The sequence below is a fragment of the Danio aesculapii genome, chromosome 4, assembly GCF_903798145.1.
Source record: "Danio aesculapii chromosome 4, fDanAes4.1, whole genome shotgun sequence".
NCBI classification, from domain to species: domain Eukaryota; kingdom Metazoa; phylum Chordata; class Actinopteri; order Cypriniformes; family Danionidae; genus Danio; species Danio aesculapii.
The window spans coordinates 44,700,617-44,713,954 of NC_079438.1; the positions used below are offsets into that span (position 1 = coordinate 44,700,617).

At 35.6% G+C, this 13,338-nt stretch overlaps 1 protein-coding gene across 2 annotated transcripts in view; it reads left to right on the forward strand.

The window, feature by feature from the left end:
- Window positions 1–2,349: 2,349 nt before the first annotated feature.
- plxnb2a.1 (plexin b2a, tandem duplicate 1) overlaps window positions 2,350–13,338 on the forward strand; it is a 164,799-nt gene continuing 153,810 nt past the window's right edge. For both annotated transcript variants that reach the window (XM_056455782.1, XM_056455781.1), the window contains exon 1: window positions 2,350–2,752. The gene's annotated coding sequence lies outside the window, so the exon portion shown is untranslated. The remainder of the gene's footprint in view (window positions 2,753–13,338) is intronic.

The following is a 13,338-nucleotide window of genomic DNA, read 5'->3' on the forward strand; positions in this document are numbered from 1 at the left end:
AAACAGAAATTAGGGAAAAAATGAACAGGGGGGCTAATAATTCAGGGGGGCTAATAATTCTGACTTCAACTGTAAATTGCAGTTATTATTTTATTCACAATGCTAGCGTTTTGTTTATTTTTTTGTTGTTTTTTGTTATATTATATTTTCTTTCTCTTTTTTGTTACTATTTTATTTATTTATTTTGTATGAATTGATGCTTTGAGAATATTGAATGCAAAGTATTTATCATTTTGTGATTACATATTTATATTTACATACAGTATTGCTATTTTATTTTATTTTATTTTCATTCATTCATTTTCCTTCGGCTTAGTGCCTTTATTCATCAGGGGTCAGCACAGTGGGATGAACCGCCAGAATATGTTTTACACAGCAGATGCCCTTCCAGCTGCAACCAAGTACTGGGAAAAATTGATACACACTCATTCAAACACATATGCACTACGGCCAATTTAGTTTATTCAATTTACCTATAGCGCATGTCTTTTGATTGTGGGGGAAACCAACACAGGGAAAACATGCAAACTCCACAAAAAAATGCAAACTTTTTGTGCCACAGTGTCGCATTTAATTTAATTTAATTTAATTTAATTTAATTTAATTTAATTTAATTTAATTTTATTTTATTTTATTTTATTTTATTTTATTTTATTTTATTTTATTCATTGAATTGTCTTTATTTATTTTTGGAAAGATTTGTGAAACTGTTATTATTATAAACCTGTATTATTCACAATTCTCATATACTCAACCAAATATTAATCTTCAAAACGGGCAGCCGTAAAAATCAAAAACACTGGAATAATAATGAAAGAGGTGGGCTTAAGTATATTGTCGCAACACTATTTTCCAAGTCCATCCTTAATATCTGTCCTTTGATTATGATTTACAATTGGTCTGGCCTTAATCTCAGTCTCAGCATGAGCCAGATTACGGCAAATCTGTGATTTACTGTAGGAGGGAGAGGAAAAGATCAGTCCTTTATTCCAGCTCAGGCTTCGCAGCAGGGGCCCACGGGGGGCCTTAAGGGTGTTTGAAGCAAGGTTAAAGCAAACCACTATTTCTGAATCCCACTTCCACCCTGGAAAAATGCAGTTTCAAGCATTTTATTCTAGGCCGTAAAGGCAGGATGGATCTAGGATCTGCCAATGAAAGAGAAACTTCAAACAAACCGGGGGCTAAACAAAAAAGTTTTATCTGCAAAAATGTCTCATCACTATCAGAGATGAAAAAGTAGAGACGAATCCTACTCCAGACTCAGCAGCCATGAAAGAGGCAACACACACACACACACACACACACACACACACAGAAAGAAAAAAAATTTATTTGGGTTTCCTGAAAATGTATTGTTTTATACTTTATTATGTTAATTTATCATGTCATAATTTTTGTGTATTTATTTAAATATAGCCATACTATAAAACATTACACCAATTAAATTAACTTGCGGTTATTGTATTATTATGATTATTATTATTATTATTATTAATAAATTAAAAATAATAAAATAAATAATAATACAATAAGGCGACATGGTGACGCAGTAGGTAGTGCTGTTGCCTTACAGCAAGAAGGTTGCTGGATCGAGCCTCGGCTGGGTCGGTTGGTGTTTCTGTGTGGAGTTTGCATGTTCTCCCTGCGTTCACGTGGGTTTCCTCCGGGTGCTCCGGTTTCCACCATGCACAGTCCAAAGACATGTGGTACAGGTGAATTGGGTAGGCTAAATTGTGCGTAGTGTATGAGTGTGGGTGAGTGTGTATGGATGTTTCCCAGAGATGGGTTGCAGCTGGAAGGGCATCTGCTGCGTAAAACATGTGATGGATAAGTTGGCGGTTCATTCCGCTATGGTGACCCCGGATTAATAAAGGGACTAAGACGAAAAGAAAATGAATGAATAAATAATAAAAGTAATAATAATTGTATTTTTTATTGTAGTTTTTACACATTAACTTTACTAAAACTGAATTTTCAACATATTTTATTCATTCATTTTCTTTTCGGCTTAGTCCCTTTATTATTCAGAGGTTGCCACAGTGGAATGAACCACCAACTTATCCAGCATATGTTTAACACAGCGGATGCCCTTCCAGCTGAGATATTTTATTTGTACTATAAAAATAATATTTATTTATTTATTTATTTATTTATTTATTTATTATTATTTTATCATTGGATTGGATAATATAACATGCAATTTCACGCCCCCCAAAAAACTTGAATGTAAATTGAGAGAGAGAGAGAGAGAGAGAGAGAGAGAGAGAGAGAGAGAGAGAGAGAGAGAGAGACCACCAGTGTAATAGAAAGAGCGCGCGTGAAGGCGAGAGCGCGCTCGAGTGCTCCCCCTGGTCAGTCGGGCAGGTCCAGATGAGTCCAGTGTCCTCAAACATCAGCCGCGGGCTCTTCTGCTCCTCCGAAATCCCTCAAAAACTCACACAGGTACCCGTGAACATCCACACTTCACGCGCACCTGGCGGCTTTCTGAAGCTCAGCCTATAGGGCGTGGAAAAAAGACAGGAATTGTTTTCGACGATTGGATTCCCAACATCGCCCATAGTTCCTCGGATTTCCCTTAACAAAGTGAACTGCCTCCCCGGCTTTTCTCAAGGAATACGCTTTTATTTTTTCCTCCTGCTTCGGCGATCTTGTTTTTGGGAGACGAATAATGTAAAGCTTCATCGCGATCGGACTCTTGCAGTTTAAAGGACAAGAAATCTTGATCCGCCGTCGCGAGTTGTTTCTCGGAAAGGTAAGTGTGGAACTTTCGGTTTGTTTTAAGATGCGTGGTTTACATTTCTCCGTCGCAAGTGTTTGTAAACGTTTGAAACTAACATATAAACGCCTCGTTTTCTTTAGTCTCGCGCTTTTCTCGATCACACTTTTGCTGTTATCGCTACAATTGTGACATTCTTTCAAATTAAAGCAGATTGAAGCAGTGATTTGTGAAAAGTGGACTCACGGGCATCGCGTTTAAAGCTTTGCTACGCTTATAACAAACAATCGTAGAGTGTTATTGATGTGCAACTTTTGTAAGGCATTGTTTCAGGTATCAGTTGATTGCTTAAATATGTAAATAAGCGATAAATCACGAGTGGGAGTCGCGAGAATGTGCAAAGATAAACGAAGTCGATTAAATCGTTTACCCGAATGTACCGCGTGGGTAAAATGCTACTGACATTATTTACCATGGTGTTTACATGGTCATAATACATACTATTATGCTTTTGGATTGTCAGAAAAACATGATACTTTTTTTTGCCAGTGTCATGTTGGCTTCTGTGCAGGGTTTATGAACCAGATTTGCCTCCAATTCCTTGAGGTCTTGCAGAAACAGGATTTTCGGGTTTTACACATGTTTGCATGTTGTTGATAACTCAAACTGTTTTCCTTCTCTGTTTGCTTTTTGTAGCAGGATGTTTGCTCCTAACACACTGTGCTGATGCCAGACATATGCTGTCTTAAAGAGCTAGTTCACCCAAAAAATAGCCTTTAGGTCATCTATGCTGTGGTTGATGTTTATCATCATAAGTAGGGCAGAAGACCCTTAGAATGCAGTTTGAGAGTCAAAAATCTAATTCATACCAATCACTTATGATAATACACATGCGACTACAATTCAAGAGGACTAATTGCAGATTATGTTTGCAAATATTGGTAGTTTCACTTTATAAGACATGTATTGTCATGCCATGGGTATTAAAGTGCCCCGAATATGAATTATGATAAGCCATAGCTTCGTTTTGGGAGTCCCCTACAACAGGTATCCATGCAACATAATAAAACACTTTCATTGTCTTATAATAGGCATTGGTCTTTAATATTCGAGCATTTTAAGCACACTTGCAGGCAATGTTTTGTTTAGATGTCAAAGCAAAATGGCTGATGATTCGTGTGCATGACATATTATCGACTCTATCGAATTTTGAGAGTCAATGACTTTCTACACAGTACACTTCCAGATTTAAACCTCAGCTGGTTGAAAAGGAAATTTTCCAAAATCCATCATATGGACACTTTTTATTTTGTTGTCTAGTTGACTTTCATTTTCAACGAATTTCCAATTAAAACCTTTTAATATGTTCTGCTGACGAAAAAAGTAAACTACATTTTGAATAGAATATCTTGCACAATCCTGCCAAAGATGGTCTTTAGGGATGTAAAACCAGGTTTAATGATGGGATGTTGTGTTCGATTGTCCGTGAACCGTTTGTCACAGCCTGTGTGTGTGTGTGTGTGTGTGTGTGTGTATGTAAAGCTATCTCTGTTCCTGTCGTCGTCATCTGAAGAGTTTCACTTACATTCATTTCGTTTTCTCCTGGCTTGTTTATTCTTCCAATTACACCCAGCTCTCATATTATACAAGCTGTTGTGATAAAATCAACTGTAATGAGGTAATCAAATTTCCCTCTCCTCTGTAATAGGATGGCTGCGTTGTTGTTTATATCGCGTTGAAGTTTAGTGCTGGCAAATGTTACACGACTAATCATCATTTTGAATGTTTGTTTATATGTTAAAGCATTACTAAACTGCTGTATCTTTTACTGGAAGTTTCAAGTGCATGTCTCTAGATTGGCAGCAATGCTCAAAAGCTCACCTGGATGGTTATTTCAGATAGAGAAAGCGACGCCAGATGGCATTTAGTACTAATGCACAATGTTTCTTGGAAATTTCTTCATTTATTTTTTGTGCATAAAGAGGTTAGTTCACCCCAAAATGAAAGTTTAATTGTCCAAGCCCATGAGAAATCTTTGAAACACAGATGGCAATGTATTAAATCAAATCTGAAAGCTTTCTGTTCTACACTCAGAAGAGATAAAAGTAAATATCCATGTGAATCAACCAGTTTAATCAAAGAGTTCTGAAGAGACAGGGTAGCATTATAAGATGAACATAATTCAGGATTTATTTAGTTTTGAGTTAATAGACGTTCATCAGAGGGGGAAAAAAAGTCTTAGATTTGATTTGAAAAATCATTCATGAAAACAAACGGAAGTCTTGTGTGTTTGGACCAACGTGAGGGTGAGTAAATGATGACAGATTTTTCATTTTGGGGTGAGCTAACACATTTAATCCACTTTAATCCTCACTATCTTATCCTAAACCCTAGGTATACCAATGATGTGAAAAAATATTATCAGGAGTGATTTGTGATTGCATTAGTTTTTAAGTTCTTGCACTGATTTGATGACTATAATTAGGCGAATATTAGCTCAGTTGAAGGGTATTATTAACAATTAACTTTCTATTAGCCTGACTTCTTAGGGTGTCACATTAAAATAAAGTCAAGTAGTAACTACACTGTAAAAAAAAAAAGCGTATATTAGCTGTTTTACGTATTTTGTGATTCATATTTTTATTTTTCCCCATTTATTTATGCTTTTGAGTTGCATTATGGTATCATGATCATTCTTCCAGCAATTCTTAACCTTGAAAAGTTCAAAAAAGTGACTTATTAATATTTTTAATACTTTAAAGCAATGTATTGTCTGTATTGGTGTTGTATTTTAATGTACAAAACCCAGTAATAAACTTCCAGTACATTTTTCTGTTATTTATTTATTTATTTATTTTATTTTTCCATTAAATTATATTATTTTAAACGACTAAAATGTCAATAAAAGTCACTTTGTTAAACTGTACAGTTGAATTTCAGCATCAAAAGTTGACAAAAGTCGACTAAGCAGAGATTAAAGACCCATAATGCAATACACAACCATAAATAAATGGAAAACACTTAAAATACGGAAACAGTAAATAAACAGATATTTTTTACAGTGTACTTTGTGGAAAAATCTAGAAACTGAAGCCAGTTTATTATCAAATTGGTTGTTATTCATAATGGAATACACATAAATGGGCACAAAACTTAGTTCGGATTCCTTCCTATGAGAGTGACCGGGCTGCTTGAGCAGGAAGTCATCCGGCCCCCTCAAGGTTAAAGGTCAATGGTCAAAAACAGAGAGAGTGAGTGCGCTCTTTTACCCCCTCTTTCTTCCTCGATTCTTCATCTTCTATGAGCAATGACTGTGTTTATTTGTGTTTCTTGATGAGGAACACGCATGCAGTACACAGTGGCCTCATTCATGCACTTTCCGAGGATTTTTAGTGTTTGTATTTGTAGACTTCACATTCTGTAAGTCTTGATTAAAGAATTATGATAATCATGTGAAACTCTCTCTCTGTCTTCCTGTTTTGAGTTGCTGACTTGTGTCTCAACAGGTTCTTTGGTTGGCGATATCAGAGTGTTGATTGTTATACTAGTGATAGTGCTGAATAATTGGTGTTTGTGTGTGATTTCTGTTGGCTGTGTGTAGTACAGTATGACTCTGTGTTTGTGGTTTCGTTGTTCTTGTTCATCCTGCGCTGGGCCTCTTGTAGAAGCCCATCTGTGGTCTTGATGTTCACTCAGTCACTCTCACTTCCTGCGCAGCCCACTCATTTATGAGCTAATCACAATGGCCTTTCTCTCTGTCATTTTGTTATTATGATATACTGTATCGGTGCTGGATTTACAGAAGAAGAAATATTAGTTGTTGTATATTTTCTGTAGTTATTAATTTCCTGTACACTGTAAAAAGTGATTCGTTACTTAAAGCAATTAAACCAACTGCCTTAAAAGCAACAAATTAACATTATATATTACCAGCTTTTCTTTATCTAGCAAAATGACATACAGTAAAATAAATCTGCTCTTCCGGATCCAGTGTGTCTTCTAAATTCAATACAGGCTATAATTGGAGATTTTATAGACCTAATAAAGCACTAAATATGTAATATTGTGATAATTACAGTAATTATGCTTTGTGCTCTGTGTATGTGTGTGAATGCAAGAGTTGCGGTTGGAACGGTATTCACTGCGTAAAACATATGCTAGATAAGTTGATGGTTCATTTGGCTGTGGCAGCCCCTGATTAATAAAGGGACTAAGCCGAAAATAAATTGAATGAATGAACATAAAACAATTACGTTTTCCCAAAAAATCTCCAGAATTGTGTTGATACAGCTCATTTTAAATCAGAAGTTTAAACAAGCAGCGAAATAATTTGAGTGCAACAGTGATTTAATATAAAGCTTTTAGATATTGCTTGACGCTATTATTTGCTCTCGGGAGAGAACCCTGAGCTCGGAGATAGTTGAGCCCAGGGCTCCCACCTGGTCAATAAGCTATAAGGGGGTCTGAGATCAGGTAGGTCTTGAGAGCTCCTCCTGGTAAAGAAGAAAAAGGAGGAGATGGGGTGGAAGGAGGGATTCATCCAAAACAAAGATAAGGTAGTTGGGCGAAATCTGTCTATTTATTGAAGGCTTGAATCAATCTGATTGGATTATTGCTGATTACAGATAAGAGACCAGCTGCAATCAATCACATCACGTGCTCCTCTTCGAAATGAGTTTGTAAAACTTCACTGCATGCTTTTTTATTTTAATTCTTTTAAATGTTAGTCTTAAGGATATCTATAGAAATATTTGAAGGGAAATGTTTGAAAAGCTCTTCTAGAAAAAGTTTTAGAATATTTATCATCAATCACACTAAAAGACTGTAAAAAACTTTTCAGTGTTGTTATTTTATTTATAATTTTGTTTACAATGAATGTTTATTAAGAAACCGATATGATTGCATGTTATATGTTGTATGTTTAGTATAGGTTTTGCCATGAATATAGCAAATGTTGCTGATATGACATTAAAACGAATGAATGAATAAATAAGGATATCTAAAAGCTAATGTGGTTCAAAAACAGAATACATTTAAAAGACAGAATTTGCGTTTAAAAGACCATTGTATTTACTATACAAACATCCAAATATTTCCAGGAGGCATGAGTATATAATTATTTCCAATATAGCATCGGTATAAGTTTCTGACGGTATAATAACCTTGGATAAAAATATCACGGATTCATGGTATTGTGATTACTGCTCTAAAATAAGTTTTTTTTAAATGTCTGGGTTAAAAAAAATTGCCCCCGTTGAACAAAATACATTTTATTTTAGGAAACACAGATTTCTTTACAAACGCATTAAAAACATCTTACATATACCTTAGGAATGGTTTAACAGAAAATTCTAAAACCTTGACTTTTCCAAACCGTGGTAAACCTTGAAACCGGTTATAGTCCCATGCCTAATTTCGAGTGAACATGTTGTTTTTTGGGTGAGCTATTTGTAAGTTTATACCTTTTTAAAATCATTTGAATGATTCATGAACAAAGCATTTAGGCTGGTTTTGTGAACTGATCGACCGTTTAATTGAAAAGATCTGACTCCGAGCAATGAACTCTCAATAAGACCTCAAATATGGTTCATGCCTGGGTTATAGTGACCTTTTCTGTGTTATTTAATGCAGAATATTTTTTAAAGGTCAATTTTAATTGTAAATTGAGTCTTTGTTATCATCTGACACAGAAACAGCTCATGTACTTGAATCACATTTCAAAATATAAACACACACACAATGATAATAATATGAATCTAGAGGTAAGGTCAGTTAACCTTTGCAATTGTGTATGCCCCAGAACAGCCTTTTGCAAGTTGCCCTTCTCTGTCAGCTTTTTTTTTTCCCCACGCAATTGAAGAAAGCATCTTGTCAGTTTGAGAAAAGCACTTGAGCTCCTCATATACGGTGACGCTAATGGATTTCTATGGGCGCTAATTTAGGCCTATGTCACGCTAATGGATCTGCACTAGTAGGTTGTGTTGAGAATAATGAAAAAGCCACACAAAGGCTGATGTCTATCGAGAAGCCGTTGCTTCACCGCAATATGCAACCTCGATTTCTCTCTCTCCACTTTTATTTAATTCCGAATGTGGCTTTCGGGCATCATATTTAATTATTGGGAATGAGGTGGAGAGGAAGTGTTAGATGGAGACATGTCAGGGCATGTTATGGTGTCCCAACAGCTCGCGTCTTCAGGGGTTAAAGAAGGCAGATTTGGTTTCTCACATATCTTTTCCGCATTATCATGGGACAAAGGTTATGTTTATTTCAGACTTCCGTTTACACTGTTGGCCTGGCGGTTTCATGTTCATCGTGAGAGATATTATGTTGGAGGATCATGGGAATTTATGCTTTCGCTTCTCTTAAATGTAGTTTATATGCGGTCTCATGCTTCAGCGGTCATTGATTTGTGTATGGATAACCGCACAGGTGTCCTTCCCTACTGAGAAGACATAGATCTGCTTTTATTTTTTTTGGAAAGAGTTCTACTCTTTTTCGCTCTGAGTTAGTGCTCGATCAATATGAGATTTTCAACAGCTGATACCCAGAAAGTACTGCAGCTGATTTAATGCTAATACAGTACACGGGCAAATGGGACAATATAGGTGCCATATAGATGGCTTGCATGCATTTTATTGGTCTTTTATTTGGATGGATGTCAGCTGGTGTTTGATATTTAATCCAATCCAAATTGTATGCAAAATAAATCTGAAGGAGCATTGCATAGTCTTCATCATATTAACAATTCAATAAAATGTATCTTTTTTTATATCGTATGCTGCTTATTTTCTCTTAATGTACTTTAAATTCTGCTGTGTCTCACCAAATCTTATTTCTATTCAAGTCGATTCTGGTCAACAACAATCCCAACTCAACATTGCAGATCTTGCTATGTGACTATTGTGGATGCATGCATTGCAATATCGATGCTCAAACAATATATTGTGGGTTCTTAATTTTAATGTTTGAATGTTTAAATCTAACATTATAATTTGTACAACCTGCATTTATTTTTAGTCTCATTTTTTTAATATAAATGAATCAGTTATTTACTCATAAAACTTTTTTCAAAAACTTCATTTTTGAAGAATTATTCAGTGGCTCATTTTTGATGACAAAAACCTATTGGTTAAACAATGTAATTACTGCCTGTCAGGTTAAATACATATAATGGCGATTTTAATCTTTACCATAAACATCAGTGGTTCTATTTAAGCTATAAACCGTCATCACGGTACTTCTGCGTTATTGGACTGTTTGTAAAATAAAGACTTAATCTCTCTTTAGATTATTTGCATTTTTCAAACACTGATTTGAATGCAGCGATTCCAGTAATTAATAAACGTATGCAAATAATTTATAATTTATGTTGCGTGGGTGTTGAGATCCCGATCTTTTAATCATTAATCGTGCTTACGCTGAATGCAGTAAAGCAGGCTAAACAAGTAATGACAGAAAACACCTTTAATAACCTAAGATACCCACCACATCTCGAATAACCTAGCAAAACTTCTTCCATCATTATTATATTTTACAGGCAAGCCTAAATGCTTTCATATATGTGATTCAAATGATGCGAGAGGCGATCTCTCTGTGATCCTTACAAATTTAGTAAAGCAGGGCTTGCAAAATCTGGTAGCCCGATGTCCCGGGGCTATTGTTTTTTTTTCGGGCTGCCCGGTGGGCCAGTGGGAGAAAAAAATATATTTTAGTACCTTTACATTCTATCACAAAGTGGATAATGTTGTTTGTGCTGTGCGGCTGACACAGCAGCAGTAAACCCAATTGATAATAAAGGAGAAAAGCCACAATATTATCAACTACCTCCCAAATAATGCAGTGTTTTTGTCAGTTTAATCGCTTGTTCTGTACTGAATGCGTGGCACCGAAACACACAAACACTCGTCACTCACTCAGAAATCGCACTGACATAAGATTCAGATACAGAAATCGCCTAAGATATTTTAATAGCAGAAAGAGCTAAGTTTTAAATGTAATGCGAGATGTTGAAAGTGCATGCTAGAGCGCTCGCCGATCAAGCACACGTGCTTAAGAAAGACCGAATACACGTTATAAGTATTTTCTGTTTGGGCTACTTTTTATATTCAAACTACCAAAGCTGAAAAGTGCCTGCACAAAGGGCTATCGGGAATTTCGAAATTTTGCAAGCCCTGTAACGTAAAGAAAAATGTATTAATCTGTGGGTCACGTGTGTTCTGAACGAATCACGAATCAACCGTGATCCGTTACACCCCTAAAGTATATGGTATTTTTATATATCATTAACTCTAATGTCTTACAGGCTTACATAAATGCCTATGGTACCTAACCTTACATCCTAAAGTAAATTTTTAGACTACAAAAATCCATGGAAGGAAAGAAAAGTCGAGCTTTCTGCACTCTGTGTTAAGGTCAGACTCCTCAACACCTCTGTTTTGTTTGTGCTAGTTTCTGACAAACTGGATCTGCATATGGCCCTCAATACAATGACTCAATGAACAGGCATGCCTGCGTTTTTTCAATATACCAATACTTGTCACATCCGTAAGTGTGACTTTGGCATGTGTACGAGGGGAGCCATTGTGTCTAAATTTAGTTGATCATTTTAATTAGTAACTCTGTATCAGCGTCACGAAGAGGGAGATTGAGATTGAGTGAATTGTCACAGTAATGTTTCTGGTCTATTTCAGGGTTCACATGGAACGGCCTTTTTGCTTTTAAACGCTTTGTTTAGGAGACTGTCACCAACCACAGATCCATTAGCTGGCCTTGTGTGGTGTTTTGGCAGGTGTGTACATTTCTGTCAAACTGGGAAAAGTGTATGTGTGAGTGTGTGGCCAAACATGTGGGTGGTGTCAGCAGGTGTCAAAGAGTGTATGCGGTGAGATCACACTTCTTCTTCTGAGTGACAGCTGTAAATCTCCTGAGGACACACACACACACGCATATGATGCCACTTCCCCCAAATCTCCTACCGGGTCTCACAACACATATGGAGCCCCCCTGCGAACATGGCAACCTGTCGTCCTGTCTGGCTGTCTCTCTTTTTTCATAGATAATGTCGGACAAAAGCTCATAATGAACCCAAGTGGCCATTAAGATGATTGATTGCCGCATTCATTCATCTATTCACCACCTTTGTTGCCCTAGAAAAGTGTATTTAACACCGTGATCTGTAGCTCGAAAAGATGATACTGATATAATCATGATCACTATTATAGGGCTGTTATAGGCATTATAGTAGAATTTCAAAGTAAAATTGATTTGCTTTTGTCATTTATTTTACTCACACTTGTGTTGTTAAAAACCCAGACTTTTGTCTATCTTCGGAACAAAAAAATAATCTGAGATGGAGAAAGAAAAAGATAAATCTATATCAGAGTTGTAGACTTATTTTAAGGTGGAAAAAAGCAGTAAATTGTTAGGTGCACCTCCCTTTTTTCAGTTTGTACTGTTGGGTTCTTGTCAAATGCAAACAGGCTCACAATGTGCTGTTTTGTTAAATTCCCAAGGCTATAATCCAGGGCTTCAGACTAACATTTATGAGAAGTTCCAAGTTCTACAGATGGTGGCACCAGCACATACTACTACTACTACTACTGCGACTATTATAACAAATGTTGTATTAGAAGTGCAGAGTAGCAGGAAAGTGAGATGCGGATGCAGATGTTATTTGATTTTTATTAACAAAAACATTGCCATCTGATAAAATTGTAGCTACTTTATCTTTAATGTTTTTTGTAGCTCATCAAACACTGTAAAAAATCCATAAGTTAGCAGTTTTCCATATTTTGTGATAAATGTTTTAAATTTTTCCCCATTAATTTATGCTTTTGAATTGTATTATGGGACCTTGATCTTGTTTCCAATAACTTATAGCCTTGAAATGTTTGAAAAAATGACTTATGAACAGTTTTTTTTGTTTAAAGTGATATATTTACTGGGTTGGTATATTAAGCTGTAAATACATTGTAATAAACTGCCAGTACATTTTTTTTGTTTTGTTATACACACAATTCTTTATACATTATATATTCTTATACATTATATTATTTCTAACTACTAGCTCACTTTTGTTAACTGTACAGTTGAATTTTCAACATCAAAAGACGACAGAGCACAGACCAACGTCCCATAATGCAATACACAACCGTCAAATAAACAAAAAACACAAAATATGGAAACTGTTAGGAATATATATGTGTAGCATATATCTGCCATAGTAACAAAGTCCATCTAAAATGTTCTATTGTATTTGCTATGAAAGAATGTTTAGTATCTGAACAACAAGGAATATGACTGAATGCCAGAATTGTTGCAATTATATCCCAGTACTCAATATTAATATGATGCAAAAAATATCACATTTCTCCCTTGTGGCTGAAACTAGTGGCATTGTTTGTTTCCGCATTTGGTATATTCATGTTTCGATGCATAATAAAATGGCAATGCTCCAAAGTTTTTTAGCGGTGCCAACACAAACCCCTTACTGGCAGGAAAAATGGTTGCAAAATATTAATCTAACATTTAGGTTAAAAGAGACATTTTGTTTTTATTTCATTTTTTTATTGAACAGGTTGAATTTGAATAGATTTTAATTATTATTTATTGAAAGATCG